General features: G+C 42.6%; 1 protein-coding gene and 1 non-coding gene across 2 annotated transcripts in view; both read right to left on the bottom strand.

Annotated features, from left to right (window-relative positions):
* Positions 1–21,819, bottom strand: part of CASK (calcium/calmodulin dependent serine protein kinase) — a 245,040-nt gene that overhangs the window by 219,840 nt on the left and 3,381 nt on the right. The window lies entirely within an intron of this gene.
* Positions 5,804–5,959, bottom strand: LOC118453085. The gene has a single exon (XR_004842999.1). It is a non-coding gene; the product is annotated as a U1 spliceosomal RNA (small nuclear RNA).

Genomic DNA, 21,819 nt, shown 5'->3' with positions numbered 1-21,819 from the left:
GTCTGCAGTGACGGGCGTCCCTGCTCGCTCTCACGAGCTCGGCTGTAGTAATAAATAAAGAACCTCCGTGCAAAACTGGGCTTGTACAGCTTTGTCCAGGGGCGATTAAAGTCCTTCCACCCCCACCCCCCCTCAAGAGGACGTAAGGATTTCCTGGAGCACAATTTGAACCCTCGTTGTTATTGGGGAAACAGTCAGCTTCTTATCAGCCCTAACAGTAAAAACCAAAAAAAAAAATTGAAAGGACTTCCTAGGAGTGCTCTTAGGTACACTCTTCCATTTGGGCAAGTAACCGGTGGCTGTCGTTGCTCTTGATCGTTACTTAAAAGCAAGGTCTGAGGCATCCGGTGAATTCTAAAACGCTAAGTACTTCCCTGATAGGTTGCGTTCCGTGATTTTTAACGCTGCGCAGAAAACTATACAAAAGAGATGGAGGCAAGTGGCACGCGTGTGCTTCTCCAAGTTTTGAATTGGGTGGTTCGTAGAAGGAAGCAAAGCTCTCTTGAAGGAACCGGTCGGGAACTGTTGCGGTTTACAAAGTATCTATTTTTGCCAAAGTACTTTAGCACGCTGCAACTTCTTAAAACTCATTAACAAAGGTAAATTACACAGTTGTTCCCCGCACACATAAAACCTGTCAAAGCAGAAGTATCTGATGAAATGGTTTAAAGGTTAGCTTTAAAGCGCAGAGCTGACGACGCTTCACCAAGAACGCCTTGTTCCTGTCTCCAGACGAATTCGAAAGGAAAAAATAAATCAGGAAAAGCCATGAAAATAATTACATCTATCTCCTGCACAGTGGTAGCATACGAGATGAGAGACATTCCCGTGAGGCTGTGCTCTATGCCATGCAAACCTTTAAAAAATATTTAAACACCATCTGCTGTTTGGAAGGCAAACAAAAAGCCAATATATTTCCGTTGTGCCCTGAAATTTCACACCGCTAAACATGTGGGCAACCGTTTTTTCCTTTCCCGAGGCCATCATCGGGCTGTGTACCGCACAGGCCTGACAGTAGTACGTTTCGGAATATGGGTGAGCGTCCACTTGTATTTTGAGTGGGAATTGTCATCCGACTGTACGCAGGGCCGTCATTGGAAGCTAACGAGAGGAAACGGTACAAAAAAGCGCGAGGAAGAAGAATGCCGACAACAGATCCCTTCCCAAGCCGAGGCAGATGCTTTTACCCCTCTAGCAGCGTCACTTCACGGAGGTCTCGCCTTCCTCTGGATGCCAAGGTCTAAGAGTCACACCAGGCCAGATGACTGGGCTGTGACAGATTACACTGAAAACGAGGAATACCAAGCATAATACGTGGGGGGCTTTGGGACAACATAATGCAACAGAACAGCTTTAAGAGCCTCGGAGGGCAGTTGGCTCTGTTTTGATGTGACACAGCACATAAATGTGCTTTTTCTGCTAATGGCCGGGGTCTCAGAGCACAAGGTGGGCGATTTAGAGTTGTTGTGGGAAGGTAGTTTCTTGGAAGGCACTGAACAAAATGGGCTTTCCCTAGGAGAGGTCGTTCATTCCCTGGCACCTGGCCTGCTTGAAGGGTCCTACTACCTTCCACTATGGAGGGTAGCAGCTGCTTTTTTCATCTGGTGGTCTGAGCTCCCTATTTCTTCTTTTTTTTTTTTTTCCCATTCTGGGGCAAAGAAGCCACGCTTGTTAGAGCAGCTGTGGCACTCATTGCTTAGGCTGGCGAGAAGCAAGGCAGATCTATCAAAGCCTACAAATGTGTCAGCTGTCCACATTCCGTGCAGGGGGAGAGCGAAAACGGGAGCTACCTGCCGTTTCAGTTGCACAAGAAGGATCTGTCTGAACTGGGATTTTTGTGCAGATCTCTATCATAGAAAGTTGCGTACTGAACCAGTGAAAGCAGCAAGGATACCACTACATCAGCAATTACTCGAACAAATGAGAACTGTGCTGTAACTGCTGTAAACTGCTCGGTTTCAGATTGAGCAGGATCAAGAAAATACAAGCATTAGTTTGCCAGGTTTGCCAGCAGCCAATACCCAGTAGTAGGACCATCCAAGCAATGCATACACAGGTGTGTTTGTGGTGGTGAATTTGAGCCATTCCCTTTCACAGACAGGCATTCTTGATTTTCGCCCACGTATCCAATACATCTCCTTATAGATTCTGGGTTTAATTTAGAAGTTTAAGGTTAAATTCTGAAATAAGCATATCTAACTTCTTATTAAGAGGTACGTCACAATGGAGTTTGACATGCAAGCAGAAGACACTTTGCACTTGAGACCTGGAATGATTTACCGGCAGGGACAATGGTTGGTCTGAAAACAGTTCAGGGCATCAGTCGTTTCAGGGCTGGGAGAGGGACTTCTTCTTAGGGAAACAGCAAGAAAAGGACACTGAGTCTTCCCGGGAAGGAAATGCTTTACAATCATAGAATCATAGAATATTGTTTAGGTTGGAAAAGACCTTTAAGATCATCAAGTCCAACCGTTAACCTAACCCTGCCATCCCATCACTAAACCATGTCCCTAAGCACCCCGTCTACCTGTCTTTTAAATACCTCCAGGGATGGGGACTCCACCACTTCCCAGGGCGGCCCGTTGCAGTGCCTGACAACCCTTTCTATGAAGAATTTTTTCCTAATGTCCAACCTAAACCTGCCCTGGTGCAACCTCAGACCATTAATCCCTAGTAGCCTCCCCAAACCACCGCACATGTTTGAGCTGCCTGCCTATCAGATTCTGAACTGCCAGGTGAAGGTGGTGTATTTTTAGGCAAACCGCTATTGTTGCTTTATTCAAAAGTTTGAAGGCCTAAGAAACAGCTGAGTGTGGGCTTAGGCACTAGAAAAGCCATTTCTTAAAATTTTATGGGATTTTCAAGTTTTATTTGGCTGTGGTCTTTGCAGGGTGTGCACATACAGTTGGCGAGCCACAGGGCAGGTAAGTTGTTCAAAGGTTGTTTAGGGAACCATAGTTATCAGTTACATCCAAACAGCCTTTATAGTGTTTTCATTTAAAAGTGTGATGTAAAAGGTACGTGACGACAAACAAGACATTTTAAGAGTCTGACGGTGTTCTGTAATGCAAAAAATGTAGGAAGCACCAAATTCTGTGCTTCAGATTCCAAGTATAACAGGGCCCCGGGTACTTTGGTCTGTAACCTGGGTATTAATTCACTCCCTTTTAAAAAGTTTCAGGATGATTCTGACACTGAAGATGAGCATGAACTGTTAGTACTTTGTACGAGAGAGCATTGGAGGCCTATCAGATTTCTGACAAACTGCCGTATTGTTTAGGAGTGCAAAACCTGGGAACTCAAAACAGTTTATATTTTGGGCAATAGAAATGTATTTCGGTTGCAATGAAAAGAGACAATGGTTTGATCATGATAGACATGGGCATTTTCAATCCTTGTAAAACATGTCGGTCAAAAGAACCCTAAAAAGCCATCAGCCAACCCTGAATTAGTCTGGATAGCTTCTTACAGAAGTACACAGTTAAAGCAGCTTGGAAATCTACTGTGTGGCAGGGCAGTCTGCAGCTGCAGAGCTCAGGTGTAGCACACTGCACAAGTCCTGCCACACCATAATTAAGGAGGTCGGGTTTCCCAGGAATGCGTGTCTTAACAGGTGAATGATGTTTGCCTAGGAAGATAAAAAAATCCAGCTGCATTTTTTTCCTTAGTGGAGTTGGGTGGGGATTTTCTAAGTTCCTCCATGGTGTCAATTCTCCATTGTTCAAGGAGAAGTGGACTTTCACTGCCACCCTGTCTTGCTGAAGAGGCTATCAGGTCTCTTTTCTGCAAGCCCCCTATCTTCAAAAGGCAGTTGGAGCTTATCTCTGGGATCCGTACCTTGCCCCCATCCATTTCTGTTGCAATTGACCCCCAGGTTCAAAAGTTCCTGGGAAAGATACAGGCTTGTAGGTACATGTGAACATGGGAAAGCAGAAACATCATTTCCTCAGGCAACCAGCTAAGAGCTGCCCCTTTTGGACGAGGAATTCTTTTTCACTGCCGTTCAGACACGGTGAGCACATTGCCTTCGCCAGAGGCTCGGCTCCTACCCACCCAGCTGGGAGAGAGGGCCAGGTCAAGTAATCAGCCAGGTCTTGGTCATGGAACAGCATGGGAAAAAGTCACGTTCCTCATCTGTAATTAGACTGTAGTCATAATTAAATATAAATTACGGGAACACTACGGGAGGTACGTAGTAAACTACACCAAAGCTGAGCCTATCTGATACTGCCAAAGCAGCTCATGGTCACCCTTCAAAATCAGTTTCCAAATGTGAAACAGCCCCAGGTAAGAACAGCTGGCAACATCAAAAGAGAGGGGAAAACTTAAAAATTACACAAACCCCTACTCAATGGAGTTTCTTTTTTAGCTATTCCTTGCCATTCTGGTTATTTTTACCTTCCTTGTGTACTGTGTACCTGTGAACAATCTTGATTGGATTACTGGAGATGCTTATTTCTTTGCTCCCTGGTTGCAGCTTTTCCTCATTGATGGATATGGATTAAATAACAAGAATTATGGAGGAAATCTCTCCATGATGCTTTTATTGAAACTTTTTTAAATTAAAAAGATCTTATAAGATGTACAGGGGATAAAATCAGGTAATAAAAACAACTCAGAATTCTGGTTTTCATCATTATCCTAAACAGAAATTTGCAACCATATGCTTCAGTCATACACCTATATACAGAAAAATAATTACAAATCACATCATAAGGACAATATCAAAATACTATATACTAGCACTGAAATTAAAAAAAAAAAAAAACCTTATATTTTCCTTTCATATCTTTCTTTTCTTTCTTGCATTTCTCACCCTCCTGCTATGTTTTGTAGAAATGTATTAAGCTCTTTGGAGTAGGCAGCTGCCATCCTAATAGTTAGGAACTCCAAAAGCACCCCACAAAGCTGAGTAAGTGCCCAGAGGAACTTTGGTGTAGATAAATGGCAAGGAATATTGCATCTAGGGAAAATCCTCATCTACACCACCCCTGAATGATGCTGAACCTGGAACTGGTGGTTGCAGCTCTGGAAAGAGCCCTCAGACCCACGCAGGCAGTTCTCTGAAACCATTGCTGCAGGGTGCAGTGACGGTCAAAAAACCAAAGCCAATACGATATGGGCATACCAGGACAGGTGTGAAAACAAGGCAGAAGGTGTCATTTTGCTTCCATATAAAGCCTGGTGCACCCACAGCTGGAGGGCTGGGACATTTCAGGCCTCCCCGTCTCCAGAAGGACACAAAGGAGTTTGTAAGGGAACAGAGAGAGAAGGGCAATGAAAAGAAATCAAGGATGAGCCACCTGCCTTGCCAGGAGAGGGCAAAAGGCTGAGACTTGTCAATTTGCAGGGGAGACACCTGAGGTACGATATGGTCGAGGTTTACAAAATCATGAAGGTGGTAGATAAGGTGAAGGCAGAACTGTTGTACCAAATCCTGCAATGCTAAAACTAAGGGGTGCTCGGTAAAACAAGTAGGAAGGTAGTTTAAGAGAGATCCATGAAAGTACTTTTTGTAAAAAATATACACACACACTGGATAGTGAACTTTAAGAACTTGCTGCTACAGGAGGCTGTGGACACCAGTAGTATCAGCAGGTTCTGAAAGGAGCTAGACCATTTCAGGGATGACACATGATGATAAACAAGTAGAGGAAGGAACAGTCAGGGGTGTGCTGTGAAGCATCCCTAGTGCAGCAAATGTAGGTGCTGGGGAAGTGGAAGGGGAACCAACTGCAGATAGCGGCTAGGCTTTCATGCATCTGCTAAACTATCTCCTACTGCCACTGCTCTGTTTTCATTTTTAAAGGTATAAATACAGTCTTTCACTGCAAATTATGCACTCAGCTTCTCCACATTTGGGGAAATCACAGGAGTCAGCATACCTGGAAAGCAAAGAATATCCTTACCCAGGAAGGCTGCATTACTGATCTCAGTCTATCCCCTGTTGGGTAGATAGGGCTAGGTGGACCCATTAGGGCATTTCTTATATTCTCAGCCTTTAGTCTCATCCTATGTTTCATTTTTCATTCCCAACTTTGTCCTCTATTTTGTCCTCATTCTGCCACCAATTTATTTTCCACGCCCTGTTTGTGAGGTTTGAGATACCTGTTTTTTCTTACTGCATTTCCCAGATCACTATTTCTATTAATGTGCAGTAATACAATCCAAAAGTTGACAAGGCTTACAGTTGAAGACCTCTAAGACACGGCTATGGCTTTACCACTTATCCCGTAGCCTCAGGGTAAGCCAAGCTTACCACATTTTATAACTTTAGAAGAGAATACTAATTCTGTAAAAAATTATTTGCTGAGTATTCCATCTTCCTCCTTGTCATCCAGCTTTTTTTCCTTTCCCCCTGGTTTTCTCAGCCTACTTATTTTTCAGATGGGGTATAGCTTCACAGAAGAGAGCAACATTGCTCTGCCTGGCCACTTAGTTACTTCCCACTTCCTTCTCCCTCTTCCTTACGCTTTCCCTTTCTGAAGTGCTATGCTGACACTGCATGATTATTCACACCCAAACTCCGAGGCTTTTTTACCCTTCAAGAACAAAACCACCTGCAATGGAAGGAGTTAGTATCGACTTCCTGATTCGGACCAGCCAAGTTACCATTGAGAAAGCTTCTTGTAAATCTTTTGCCTGCAGAAATCCGATTCATAGATTGTTTGCAACAGATCTTTGAAATTTTTGCAGGGAAAAAGCCCTAGAGGGCAAAGATCTATGCTTTTCTGTGTCCCATGAAATTCTATTCAGGTCTGACAGAGGGAGAAACTGGGAAAAAAAATATCCTTTTTTCCTATGGCTTATGTTGGCAGCAGCACTCTGGCAGCCATCCAAGGGGACCGGCCGTGGGCATTCTCATCCCAGGCAGCATCCACTGCACACAGCGTTGTGCTGGGAGCCTGCCACTCTGGCTGTAGCTAAAAAACTGTTGTGAAAGTGAAGTTTGGAGACAGCAGAGAGAAAAAAAACCCCAAACCACGCTCTGTCATAGCTCTCTCTAAACCCAGTACATAGTATCTCTTTGATCTCTTCCTTTATGGGCTCAAGAGCACCCTTATTTTGAAGAAAATTGAGCCATACTCCCCTGATGATCACCTGTGCACTGCACGTGGTCTGAATCTCAGCAGAGATTTTTATGAGTATCTTGGGGCCTTTTCGTTTAGGAGGAAAAATGTACTTCCACATAGGCAAAATATTTTTTCCTTTGGGAAAAGGCATTTGTGTGCTATGCGTGAGAGTATTTTCAGGACTGCTGCCCTATTTGCTCTCACTATTGGAATGTCAATGGAGAATGTAACAGAAGGCAGGAAAATGTGGGAGGAGGATCTTGTTATCAGGACAGGAGATTGACACACAGGTGAACAAATTGTTATTTACTTTGTAGTAAAGTGCATTCCCCGGTGATGCTTTGCTCACTGTTCCCACATGAGTCCAATATGCTCAGCTTCAGGTTTTTTTTCAGCCATCAGTGCTCATCTGGAGACAAGACTTTGCCCTCAGTTTTCTCACAGCTCCAGGTGCCCAGCAACATCAAACACACCTCTCTGCTCCTTCACCAATGTAAAATCCATATGTTACCATAGGAGAGGAGGAAAAACAAGGATTATGGAAATTTGTAAACACTTTTTAAAGAACTGTGAATACCTATTCTTAGTATGTATTTTTACGGATGATGACTCCAAATCAGAAGCTCTGTCTGATGCTGGCAAAGTCCTTTAGCACAAGTGACACGAAAGCACCTAGCAGAACTAAATTCTGAAGATTATATTTTTACTGTAAATTAAGGAGGACAAAAGCCAAGTTTTCTGTGAGGAGAAGAGCCAGAAGTAACACTTTGTGATGAATTCTAAATAATTTCTGCTTTAGTTGCTGTAGAGCTGGGCTCTGGGCAGATGTATTGGCTTCTTTAGAAGGAACTTAAGAAAATTAGGGCTCTGATGATGAAGAAAGGGGAATCTACTTCAACATCTCTTGTGGGAACAGATAGCTGTATTGCCTGTCACTTGGACTCTGAACTACCCACTTATAGTGCAGTAGTTTTAGGCTAAATTAAAGCCATCCCTGTTTCTGGCAGTCCACCCAAACCTCTGTGCACAGGCACAGGAACAGAGGAGCATCTCTGAGGCCAGCCCAGGGCAGGACTACACACACTGGTGTCCTTACTGTGCTGACACTATGGGTCATTCAAATCCCCCAGACTCCCCTGCTGTTTTGGGTTCTTTTTGAGGAAGATTTGCAAATACCACTGTGTCCATCCTGTGCTCCACACCCTCAGGCTTTCGGCATGCCTGTGCTCAGTCATTACAGTTTTGGATAAAGGACAACTCTTAGACAGGAGGCTTGAGTTCAGTCGTAATAACTGATTCTTTCACATAAGAATGAAACAGGATCAAGCATTTTCTTGTTTCAGAAGAAAGGAGATGCTATCTCAAAAACTCCTAACTTAGCCTTGATATCTAATAATTAACTGCTAATTACTTATTTACAGTCATTGTCAGAACTATGGGTAAATCATACCATGAGTGGACAAGCTGTGACTCACAGTACTGGGCCTGATGGTGGTTGTGTTGTCCCTCCTTCTGTGCCTTTGGCTGGAAGTATGAAGGTAATCACAGAGCAGATATAGCCCACAGCAGTTATACCTGTCCAGAAGCTCAAGAATGTGAAGGGCATGCATGCCAGGAATGGAATGTATATAGGGAGACACAAACCTCTGCTGTATAGTTACAGCCAGTGCCCAGCTGGTCAGGTAAACCAAGTTTTTGGCAGTGATAGTTAATTCTGTTTTCTCATCTCGTGAGTTTCTAATGCAAATCATCTCACATAACTTTAGACACCAATGGTATAGAGGTCTACACCTGAGCTCGTTACCTGAGTTTCCTTACAACCAGTCGACAGATTTAGACATTTTTGGGGCATAATCACTCTAGATATGCTGGGGGGGCAGCGAGAAGCTCCAGCAAAGTTCCTAGGTTTCCCTTATAAAAAATAGGGATATTTTGCCTTTGATCTTTCAGAGGGGATGCTTTAAACTACTCCATTAATAGAGTAATGGGTGCCCTAAAAGAAAAGGAGAAAATTACTAGCTTTTTAAAAAGTTATGAGAAATATATAATTTTTTCCTAGTCTGACTTTCACCTTCCACAGAAGTGAAAAAGATGTTTCCTCGATATGTCTGGGTTGTTCTGCGACTGGCAGGCACCGTGGAGTTTGATAAGGATCTGTCTTACTGGGAGTGTGAGCTCTTAACAAGAGAATTGCGCTTTGTAGCTTGTATTTAACAACTGGTTGAAGCCAGAACCTCTTAAAGCCATGCTTCCCAGAAACTTCCCTCTGGATCCTGAAATTAAACATTAACATAATAAGGAAGTTCAGATACTAACTTAATCTAACTTAATGAACACGTACACGTTCAATTAGTCTCTGAGGTACTCTGCACTGATTCATGGAATTGGAAATCTCTCCCAGAGTATCAATACTCTTGCTGTCAGATGGCAGCAAGTCTGTTAGTTCCAGTTGTGCTGTGTCCTGAAACTAATTCATCTCCACCTGCTGCGCGGCTGTCGGCTGTGAGAATTTCTCAGGTAAGTTGGCTGTGTTGGTTCTCCTCCTTTGGAGAAAGTCGCGCTTATTCCTCTGTGTATGTCCACCTGGTGTGTCAGGTTTGTCTCTGACCACAGGATTTTGTTTGTGACATTATTGCTGTTTGCAGTCATTGCTTTTCATTATAGGCATTCTCACGGTTGTTTTTTACACAATGGTGACGGCTCCCAGTACCCCATATTATGTTTCCCTTTTACCTTCCCCCCACCCTGTCTTTTTTCACCATGTATCTGCTGGTTGCCATGACTTTGACATGAGCTCCTAATAGGCACTCAAGAGCAGGGACTCGGGCTTTCAGTTTTCCGTTGAATAAAATGTCAGCAAGTAAGAAGTCACGAAACGTTGGTACCGCTCCGTTATTTAACGGTACCAAGTACAGATCAGAATTGGCATCCATTCCTGTATATTCTTTAATGAATTTTCTGCTAGCCTTCAGAGGCTGGAGATAATGGAGGTTATGGTTGTATGACTAAACTTGTATTTTAGAGCAGAACAGTTAAACACGAACCCGATAAATGTCGGACGTTACTGTATCAGGTATACCAGGCCTAGCATATCGAATCAAATTTGGGATGTCATCTTTCCAAGCTGTTATGTTTTCTAGCAACACTATCTTAGGAAAATGAGAATAGTCTAAATATATATCTAGAAGTAAGGGGCTGCTGACTGTTTATTTTCCTTTTCCAGCCAGGACATGCAAGTTTGTTTCTCCTTTGCACTGCTGAGCCATGTGACAAGCCTTACCCCTTCCTTAATGGCATCGTTTGTTTAGGATCAGGACAAATCGCTGGTCCTTCTCTTAGTGTTTTCAACCCCTCAATCAGTTTCCTCTGTCCATTTTGTCATTTTTCAATAACATCTTAAAAATGACCACTCCAGTGTCTCTAAGCATCCATCTGGCACTAAGAGCTTCCCCCAAATCTAGTGTGATAAAGATCATGAGTAAAGATGGGCATAACGCGCTGGGCACGGTATGTAAGTAGTTTTAATTACATTTTGTAAGAAACTTGTTTGTAAGAGCAGTTTTGACAATCAAAGTTCATATTCTGTTTTTACTGTTGCTTTTTATCTGCCTGATTCACATAAAACCTGACTCTGGACTTTGAACCACGGCCCTGTTGTTAAATAAGAGAGTGTGCCTCTGACCTCCAAAACTTTCCTAGATTTAACCTGCAAATCCTGTATCTGTACCTGAATATCCCTCCTTAAAGCACTATTTCCCAGGTCCCTGTGGCTGACAGTCACTTTCAGTTAAATCTGAACTCTGGGGAGTGGGAGCGTGCACCTTTCCAGCCGCGGGGCTGTCGCCCGTCGCCTCCCTCTCCTTCTGAGGGCATCGGCGTTTCGTTGACACTTGCGACACGCGCACTGCTGCCCTGCGGCTCAAGGAGGACTCGTGCCACTCCCCTTCTCGGAGTGGGTGGCAGAAAACTTCGTGTTGTGGTTACCATTACAGGCCTCTCTAGCTCCTTCAGTTTCTCAAAAGCTTTGGCGCTACCGGTGGCGATCGTTTCTCAAGCGCTTTGCCATGTCCTCTGTGTCATGGAGCGGCAGGCTTAGGAAGCTGGTTCTGGCAGCTCCGTCAGGCGCAAATTTGCCTACAACATTGGTCTCTCCAAGGAATCTTTAAACCCTTTCTTGTCTGTCAGGCTAGGTATACTAATGATAACATCAACCTCCCTCGTGTGATCATTTCCTAAACCATTCTAGAAAATGAGCTGGATTAATGAAGACTTATTATTTAAATTGCTGAAGCTACCCAGCTCATTTTGACTGAGCACAGGAGCTTCTGCCACGACTGCTACAACCGGGATGGATGTCTATTAGTCCCTAAGCATCCAGCACGTCCCAGTTGCAAGATTATGTGCCTCCATTTAAACCTCATAAACTAAAGCAGCTATGACTAAATTTCTGAGAGCATGCTCATCTGCTCAGCTAGTTGTGTATGACAGCATGAAGCTCTGCATAGGTTAGTTTGCTCTGCTGAAAGGTCACTAATTTAAATTTGGCTCAGATGTCTGTGCTGTCCGTTGCAGTCTCCAGTGAAGTTTTACCCTTAGTTCACTTTATTTTTGGTCCCAGGCTTTGCTCTGTAAGCATATGGAGCGGAGACCTTTGAGTGAAATCTGATTCATAGCCTGCCTGATGCCTCACTGACTTCTGTGGCTTAGCCTGGCTCTCTGCACCAGCTCCTGGCTTTTTCCAGAGCTCTGAAAAGCTGCGGTGCCCCGTGCTGGCCAGCCTTACAGGTGGTACTGTCGGCTGCCAGCAGCTGTGGTGTGGAAAATGTTCTCAGGTCTTGTACTTCGAAGTCTATGGATGGCGCTCGTAACTATCACTCATCTCTGAAAGGCCAGTGCTGAAAGCATTTAGAGAAATAATTTGCTGATAGGAAAAAAATGCTGGCAATTTAATTGTAATTAAAAATTTTTCATTTCAACACTCGAGGGATTCCATCTTCAATGTGAAAATGACACAGGTCTCAGCAGTCCCGTTACCCTCAGCAGACCTGTACACTGTAACTCAGCATCCCCTTGTTTTACTAGAATTACATTTGAAATCCAAAGTTAACATTGTCAAAAGAACTTCTTTTTGTTTTCTTTTCTGTTTAACCTCTCACTTCAAATAAGAGGAGGCTGATAACATAATTTGCTCTCTTTCTTAGATGCTACGTTACGCGTTTGCCTGATTTTTCATTTTACCGTTTCCTCTTTATGCTTTGATTTTTCATGTCACACAAATGAAACAGCAGCCCTAAATATAGCAGAAGATTGCTCATGAGACTCTCTTAAATTAATCCTATGAAAAGAATTGATTAAACTTAGTTCTTGACTAAAAATTAAATCTTTTTTTTTCTCTTTGTTTGACTCAAGGTCAATTTTAAGCACCTTTGTCATTCTTCGACAGATAGGCAAAATGTTTTGGAAAACATTTTGAGAAGGAGAAATAGCACAGAAAAAGCCTTTTTTCCACACAATCTAAAACCCCTGGGGTCCAATCCTGCAGCACGCTGAAAGATCACATCTGTAAACTGTTCCTTAAGCTTGGGTTCTCTCGTACGTAAGATTAAGTGTGTGTTTAAGTATCTGAAAACTTTCGTTTGTCTGTTTAACTGAATCACCCTTCTGCATGGTGATACCAAACTCAAGTACACTCTGAAAGCATGCCTGGCTCATTTTCAGCTGCTGCATTAAGAAGACCTCCTTCCAAGGGGACGTAATGAAGGAGAGAGACTAGCAGAGGAACCCCTCCCCCCCAAATTCAGGATGTAGCCTGCCCTGGATAGCTATTTCTTTGCTGCTGCTTCTTGCTTCAGAACACCAGGCCTTTAGAGTAGATCTTCAGGTCATGTAGACTGGACATACAACATGAAGGAAACATTACTCCTGAACACAGTTCTGTGTATTTTTACTGCCATCTTCTTAGTACGCTTACGGGAGAGATGCTAAGTGACAAGTGACCCAAGCAGGATTTTCTTTACAGTGTGACAGGTTGTCGCCAGGAATTCAGCATGAATGATCAAACAATTTTACTCTTCTGTCTTTAACACAGCACACTGAGATAAGGGAAAATAGTGTCCTACACAAATATAGTACAAAATCAGAATATTTTCTGATTCAAGTATCGGCATGTGGAAAAGAAGAGAAAAACTTTGCTCTGAAGTCAGCCATTTAGATGGTGCTTTGGCAGAGAGAAAGTCAAGAGTTCTGCTGAAATAAGCAAAGAAATATGTGGAGCATGGAGATCAAAGCCAGCCTACATTGTAGGAGGACCAACTGGCATTGGCTGGTGTCTCCGTGATGTATTTGTTTAAATACAAATTTAAATACATATGTATTCAAATAGTAATAGTTCTACATATCTAAAGCTTTCTCTCTTCAGTTTGCATATTGGTCTTGCATCATTTTGAATGGAACTAAATTGCTTCACTAATTTTGATGTCAGCTACTAATATTTTAAATGAAGCTGCCAAAAAATTACAGCCATAATTTACCCGATAGAATTACTGCTATGAACTTCTTTGCTACAAGCTGCTAACTGAGTAAATAAATTCCAAATTCAAGTGGTGTAATTTATCTCAGACTTTCTGCAGTTAGGGTCCTATGCAACTCTTCATGAAGTTGAAAATGAATCCAGTGCTAAAATGACAATACTGGAACAAATCATTCAGATTCTCTAGTTACGTTACATATGTTAAGACCTTGAAACTACTATCTGCAGCATACTGGTGCATTAATACTAAGACTGTGTAGTTCTGGCTTTGAGAAAGAAGATAGACATTTGACAAAAAGTGTTTATATCCATGATTAAAATGACCATTTAAAGGGCAAGTTAGGGCAGGAAACAATGGGGATTATTGAGACCGAAACCAGAAAAACGAGCAGTGTAAAACATCTGTTCAGCAAGAAGTTTTGGGTTATTTTGAGAATTCCCCCCAGCTCAGCGTTAGAATGGTTAAACTCGAACTGAAATGTTTGGCAACTGTGCCCTGCTTGGAAATATTTATAGAAGGCTAATACTTAGCAGGTGGTAAAATTTTCCTACCAAGGATCTCCAAGCATTTTACAAAACGTTAATAATCAAGCTTCATAAAAAATTCATGTGTAGCTTTTCCAGATGTGCCTGCTCCTGCAGGCGGGCGGTTCAAAGCCCCACTGTCTGGCCCTAGAGAGCCAGCCTCTGCTCACTGCCCACAAAGTGTTCCCTGTCCCGTCCAGAAAGGAAATCCTCGGAAAGCTGACAGGGTGTTCAGAGACGTACAGAGGAGCAAGGCACCCTGCTCACCCTGCGCTCAGGTACCCTGACTTCTAACGCTCTGATGGAGACATCTAACGAGCTCCCAGAAACCGGCACGGAGGCAAACGCAGAGACCTGTCAAATCCATTCCTGTGACGTTGTTAAGCACCGTCTGCATTGGAGAAAGGAGGGAGATGCGGAAAGGTTAGAAAACTTACTTAAGGTTACACTGCCAGTAGCTGGCAGAGCCGGAGCAAGAATCCAGTGTTGACTCCAAGCCTCCTGCCTGCATCACCCAGCTGGCTTTTATTCCAGGGAGGTATAGCCCAAATGGGAAATGAGGCGCCGCAAAGGTATTAAGACAGCTGAACAGATTGTAAGTGCTCTGGACAATCTTCTGATTACAGCCCTTGTGAGCTTTGCTTAACTGCTGGGTAAATTGGATTAAACAATTATGAATAGGTACGAGACGCCTAAGTGAATGTAATGCAGTAAGAACAAACATGTTTCCATTGAAGAAAATGCAAGATTTTCTACAGAAATGAATAAAAAAAAAATTATTTCTGAAAAATTCTTTGCAGGAACCTGTGAAAAAAGCTAATCATTGGGGGGGAAGAGAAAGCTGTTATGGAAACACGGTGAGATGGATAAAGAAATGTCAAAAGAAGTGGTGGAATGGCCTGAGGCTGAGTATCAGTACTCAGTGATTAATATAATTCACAGTCTGTAAAAGAATGATCAGTGAGGTGGCAACGTTTGCAAGATGACAAAATGGTTTGGGATAATTAAAACAAGAGAAGACTGAAGAGCACTACTGAGATAGCAAAGCTAGGTCACCAGGTATCAGATGAAAATTAACGTGGGTATTGCATTTTGGAAGAATTGCCTGAACTGCTTATACAGATGTTGGAGCTCAAATTTAATGGCAACCAGTAAAAAAGAAACATTTGAGTGAAAACTTCAGTGCAAATCTAGGAGTGACATGGAAGAAGGTATGGATTTATATGCTAAATAAATCTGTCATATGTTTATTTGGAACACTTCAGTTCTGGTTACCATGTACAAAGAATGAGCAGCAGGAAAGAAGAATTTAGAAGCAATTGGGGAGAACGACACAGAAAAATTCCCAAATCAACTTGAAGTTAGGATTATCTAGATAAGAAGCGAATGGGTAACTGTAGAATTGAACATTAAAAATAGTTAAGGGAAGATATTTCATGTTCTTGTGTTTTTAATTATCATACAAGAGCAAGGAGATGTTCAGTCAATCCAAATGTCAAACAAAAAAGATAAAACTTATCACATTTAAATGAAGACAGAATGGATAAGGGGTGGCAATGCATGCAATACTAGACTATCATCCTGAGGCCAGGAGTAGAACCAGATGGAGGAAGTTAAAAGATATTTATGTCCTCAATTAGAACATACTACAGTATGCATAGGACTGAAGAGGAAGGATAGTAAAAATGGTCATAATTCAGGGACTTAAAAACAAACATTAAAATGAGGAAACGGACTGGCTATTTCATCTTCGCAGAAAGAAGAGGATTTTGTTTTCCTCATGTGAAGCATCCAGGACTGCCAACAGCCGCTGACATGATCCTAAATCAGGTGGTGTCGTCTAGCCTACCCATTTGGAAGTCAAAGGTGCAGCAGATTTTCATATTTGTACAATCAGATGCTTCGTCTGGTTTAATCAGGAAATTTATTTTTGCAGGGGGTATATAAACTTGAACATAATAATTAGTTGAGGCAGTGTGTTTATCCTTAGATTCAGACATTTTAGTTTATAATGACTGCTTTTATAGTTATTCTCAATCTTAGTCAGCAGGAGACAGACAACGTATAGGCACAGAGGAGTTTCTTTATCAGCGTTGAAGAGCACATGACCTATATATCCCTGCCATCTGCCCCTCTTTTACCCCAAGGTAAATCTGCCTCAGGAAAGTACTTCATAAACGAAAGGAAATACAGCTATGGCCACTTTATTAATAACCAGAAATCCCCAACTGTCATATAAACATCCGAACAAGGATCAGAACAAAGTGGTTCTGCTGTTGCACCATGACCATGGCTGTAGCTATCTGAACAAACCAGAGGTCAGAAATATTTCCATTTAAAATAAACAATCATTTGCAAAATGACAGGTTATCCCACAGAACTGCGGAGACTCCTGTCTCCATCTTTGTTTTGTTCACGTCTGCTTTAATGGCTGGGTTTTCCATGCTGGAGAAGAAAAAAACCAGAAAGTGCCTAAGATGTGTCCAAGCTCACAGTCTTGTCCTTTGGTACTGCTGGGTTTATGTCTTTTCCATTTCCCTAATAGTGTGGATGTTCGCAAACTAAGAAGTCTCATGCGCTGTGTCTTGTCAATTGATCTTAAATTTTGATGGGCTTGACGCAATGTGATATAAAGGCCATAAATCTCCTGGAAGAGAGCTTTCACTTTTTGATGTAATTGGAGTGGAGGCAAAAATTAAGCAGTACAGACCATGAGAGGATGTCAATTACATGGCTCAGTTTGAAAATCTTTTTTAGCATATATTCCCTTCAGAAAAAGATTCACAGGTCGTGGGTGCCGGGCACGCAGAATGCGTAACTAAGGGGACTTGTGTGGTGACCTGAGTCCTCCTGGTCACACACAACACAGCAGTACCTCAGGTCACACCACCACGCAGAAGCGGCTGCCCTGGCTGCAAGCTGTGAAAGCCCATTCGCCTGGGCCTGCCTCTAGCTTGGTGGAACCGGGTAGAAACAACCACGAGTTTCCTCATCTGGATGTTGCAGAAACCTTCCCCCCACACTCCACCATGTGATTCAAACACCTTATTAAAAGTAGTCACCTTGCCCCTGTGAAAGGGTTAGGCTTCGGCAGAAGGGGGTCACACATGGACCCATGGAGAGCAAAGTTTGTAGAGATCTTGCTGCAAGCTGGAGAGTTTATGTTTTTCTCATAATGAGGAATAGTATTGAGTTTTGTGTTTAGAATATAGATCAATTACATTTAAAGAGTCGCATTTAAGTAGCTTGCTGTAACTCTTCAGTCCACATTTATATCCTTTTTCCCCCCCCCCCGAAAAACAACTAGTGGTTCCTATCTTCTGCTGTATTATCCAGTAGGTAGGGACTTTTGCTGAGGATGTACCAGTGTTACAGCTTCCCAGGCAGGAGCGCTCAGGTGTAGCTAACAGCTGCCCCATGGCAGCTGAACTGGGACCCCTTTGCTCTCCTGCCAGCGCTGATCATGCTCCCCCTCTGTGCTCCAGGGACAGTGGAGTTTGCTCACACTCCACCAGGGTGAAGAAAGTAAGAGATGGTAGGCAGAGAAGACATGGACTTGTTTCTGCTCAGCCATTTGATGCTCTATAGTATGGAGCTGCACTGAATAAGTGCACCCTACCTCTGCCAAAAGCCTAATTAGGCATCTCCACAGCATCCCTGGAGGAATAAAAGTGTCGTTCCAGACTGCCTCAGGCGTTAAAACTTATTTAAAAACACCTTCATCCTCTATTGCATGGTATAGCCCATAATTCAGAGACCTGAAGCTGGTTGGAAGTAAGTTAGAGAGAGTCCTGTTCACACCCTCGCTCCTTAAAGGTGAAGGGATTCTAATCCGTGAGCTTGGTTTTTGGTTATGGAAACAACTCTCATATTTATACTGAGCCTTTCCTTAGTTCTGTATTTTAAAACCAATACTTAGAGCCTTTCAGAGTTTAATTTTAGGGTTTTAGTATTCCTAAGCTTTCTTTGTCCTCTCCTTGGTCTGAAAAGCATAGCTTTATTCTTTACTTGCACCTATAAATAAAAACACTTTGCTCTCAATCTCAGAGTCTGTGGCTCCCTCTCCATATCAGTCCTGATCACTTTTGAACTTTAAAATATTTTCCATGGAATATTCCCATATTATTCTGTGTGCCTCATTCTGGTATTTAACTAATTTCTTATATTCTACTCATACCTACTTCCAATCCCTTCTCTCTCTGTTCGGCTTACCTTGCAGTCTGCGTGAACCTCACCCAACGTCAGTGCCTGTCTTGTTACACTTGACTCCCACTGCTGGGACCTTCTCTTTAATGGTTGGTTCAGTTCTCCAAAGTTTCCCAATTCCCCCTTGAGTGATCTTTTCTGAGAAGTACCACCCCTTTTAACTCAGCCATTACCACCTACCAATAGTAGGGGCTTTGGGATTCTTTTTTTTTTTTTTTTTTTTTTTTTTTTAAGCTACACCTTTGTTGCATTTAAAGTCTATGGATTTTAATAGCCGACTCATTAAAAAGTCACAGAGTGAAAGCTGTAAGAGTAATATACGGAATCTTAACTTGGCTATTAAAGGAGAGTGGTTTCTAAACATAAGAAGCATTGTCAGCGAGACACTGCCCGGGGCCCTGGAAGCTCTCCAACCTACAGTATACGATTTTTTTCAGGGTGGCAGCAGGGAGTGTGCAATTACATCTCTACCTACAGTTCAGCTTGGAGGATTGCTGTGGTTCAGTTCAGCTAGTCAGCAGTGCCAGAGGCAAATGCCACGAGCAGGAGGTCACAGCCCACGATGATTAGACAGTCACCTGATATGAGGGTATAGTAAGGACTGTCCAGCCTCTTTAGGGCTATGGTGCATTTCTATGCCCCCTTTCCTCTCCCTTTACCTGTCCTCTCCTCTCACAGGAGAGTTTCTAAGATGGTGCCACAAAGTCTTTTTTACGACAGAGTGATTAGAAGAAGAGGCTCACCTGCTCTGATTAAATCAGGTTCAGCAAGGTTAAAGCAGCCGCTTGAACCATTGTCTGGCAGACTGGAGGGAGGATCTCCATTTGTCTGGCTGTACCGACTTCAGACGTTCCCCTCCCAGAAATCCAGCCGATTTGATAAGGGTTCTGGAGATGCAAGTCCCAAGTCCGCTGTTTCTGGAGGGGGCAGGGTTAGCAATCAGTTAGCCTGGCTCTTGTGAGCCGAACCGATGGCTGCTACCAACTTTCTGTGCATTCAAGAAACTGCCGGGGCAAAAGTGCTGTTAGGACACTGTGGCACTGGGCTGAAAAAAGACTGCAAAATTGGTGACTAGAGGACTCCAAGCAGCCTGCCTCTGTCATTTCTCTGTCAGGTGTATTGCTTTGTCAGATGCAAATGTATCCTGCAAATTAAGATTGTGTTCTCTCTATGTGAACAACCAGCAGCAGGATTTCTGAATTTGGGATGCAGTTAATGGGTCTCATTGCGGTTCTTGAAGTCTAATGATTTATAAAGACAGCCCAGTTTAGGCTCCCAGAGGTGCATGCAGTACTTGCAAAAGCAAAAAGTAGTAAAGACTAACATTTGTCTATAAAGATTTGGTGACTAAATCTATAAAGGGAGCAGACCAATTCAACTGAGAATTGCCATTTCTAAAATAATTTCCTTCCATAACTGCATTACAGGTTACTTTATTGGGAGATCCTGTTTACACAGAAATAAAAATGTGTAATTTCAAATTTCATATCAGGCTATTTAATTTCACAATGAGCAAAGACAAAATTTGAAATATGCGTAGAGTAAGCTGTTTGTATCAATACAAACAATGCAACAGCAAAGCACTGAAAGCAATAAAGTCCCCTAAATAAACCCCCATGGATGAAACCCTGTGCTTAAAAAGCCAATTGCTTTTTGGTAAGCCTGAGAAAAATGATGTTTTTTCCTCCAGCACAAATACTGTCAAAAGGATATTCATGTATGTGTGCTCTCTGGCTGTTTGGGAGGAAGACTGCTACAAGCCTTGCATATCTGAATATTTGTGATGTACGCATTATGACATCATCTCAAAACATATTGCTGGCAGTAATGGAAGTTTGTAGAAAGTATGGAAGTTTGTTTACATTGTTTTAATTTTTCTGATTTCTCCACTAAACTTGGGGATTCTCTTGCCTAGCACTCTTGGTGATGTTTCACGTGTATGCTGTCCCTGAAGACACAATGACGAATATCTCTAATAGGCAGAGCGAGAGAAGTGCCAGTAATATTTACAGTATCTTTACAATACCAGGCGACGTGTAGGTTGCCTATTCACCGCTAATCTCCCTAATATCCAAGAGTTAAATCAGAAGAGGGCAGTAAAGGAAAATTACATGGGAGAAGAAACAATGGGAAAAATATAATTCCCTAAAGAAAAATAGCAGAGCAAGGAAAAAAAAACCCCACATGCCTGACTTCCCTCCAGTCTAGGAGTGTTTACTGTTCCCAGGGATTGAAGTCCAAGAGAATGCTTGAACCTCACAAATTCTCATCCCAGGAATAAGAAGTGGGTTGTCAGCAAATGGAAGCTGATATCCACATCCAGAGAGAAGTGGTGAGAGAGACAGACGCAGCGAGTATAACAGCTTGTTAATTCTGAGGTGGGTGGAAATGGGTCTCCTGGGGCTAAGGGTGGTAGAGACTAAGCCAGGGCAAGGAGATGTACATCTACAGACATCAGTCACCATGTGAGTGCGCTTACCCAAATATCCTGTACCTTTCAGGGAAATGAATTACCAGTGCTGTGTTTCATGGCATCAGTTTGGGATTACATTGTCAACTTGGCTGGGTACCTAGAGCCCTTCTGGTATGTGATTTGGTTACTTGTTTTCACCTGGGCGGGAATGCAGGGAGCCATACCTGTCACCTGCCAGCGCAGTCCAAAGAGACGAAAGAGGCGTTGTTGCCCTAGGACACGTACCCATATGAAATTAAATCCTGTGTAAATGATGTACTTAAAGCACTGTGAATATTTCGGTGGCAACTGATTCAAATTCTAAAAGAGTTGGTAATTTCTTTTGAAAAATTAAATTGTAATCGAGACAAGAGAGTTATTTACTGAGTTACAAGTCATATTCAGATATAAATTTTTTCAAAAGTAAAACAATAATCATTATTATTATTATTATTATTAAAATGGCATTGCTGCATCATAATCCCTCATAAACACGGTGCTGTTTGATTTATAAAGAACTTCATGTAGTTGCCTGTATTCCAACTAATAAGCATTTGAACAGAAAGAGGAAGATTTTAATGAGAGCATTTCTACTGTAATCAAAGTTCCACTTTTTACCTCTGGAGAGTATAAAAAATACCAGGTTCAGGTTTTTTTTTTTTTACTTTTGCTACTGTACAGCTTCCAGCAGCCTCAGGTTGTTCTGACCTTTGTGAACCCAGGCTTGTCTGGGTGTCATTCTTGTTAGGATGCAGGAGAGGTTCATTGGTCCATCAGAAAGGTCTCTGTAAGGACTTTTCTTTAAATAAATGTAGGCTTTGTTCAGGTAACGTCTCATTTACATTGTGACTTCCCTGGCTGTATGGCTGTCGTGGTTTAACCCGGCTGGCAACTAAGCACCACGCAGCCGCTCGCTCACTCCCCCCCTCCCTCTGTGGGATGGGGGAGAGAATAGGAGAAAAGAAGAAAAAAAAAGTAAGACCCGTGGGTTGAGATAGAGACAGTTTAATAAGAGAGAAGAATAACAATAGTAA

The sequence above is a fragment of the Egretta garzetta genome, unplaced genomic scaffold, assembly GCF_000687185.1.
Source record: "Egretta garzetta isolate BGI_Z169 unplaced genomic scaffold, ASM68718v1 scaffold70, whole genome shotgun sequence".
Lineage (NCBI taxonomy): Eukaryota > Metazoa > Chordata > Aves > Pelecaniformes > Ardeidae > Egretta > Egretta garzetta.
This window is presented reverse-complemented; position numbering and strand designations above follow the sequence as displayed.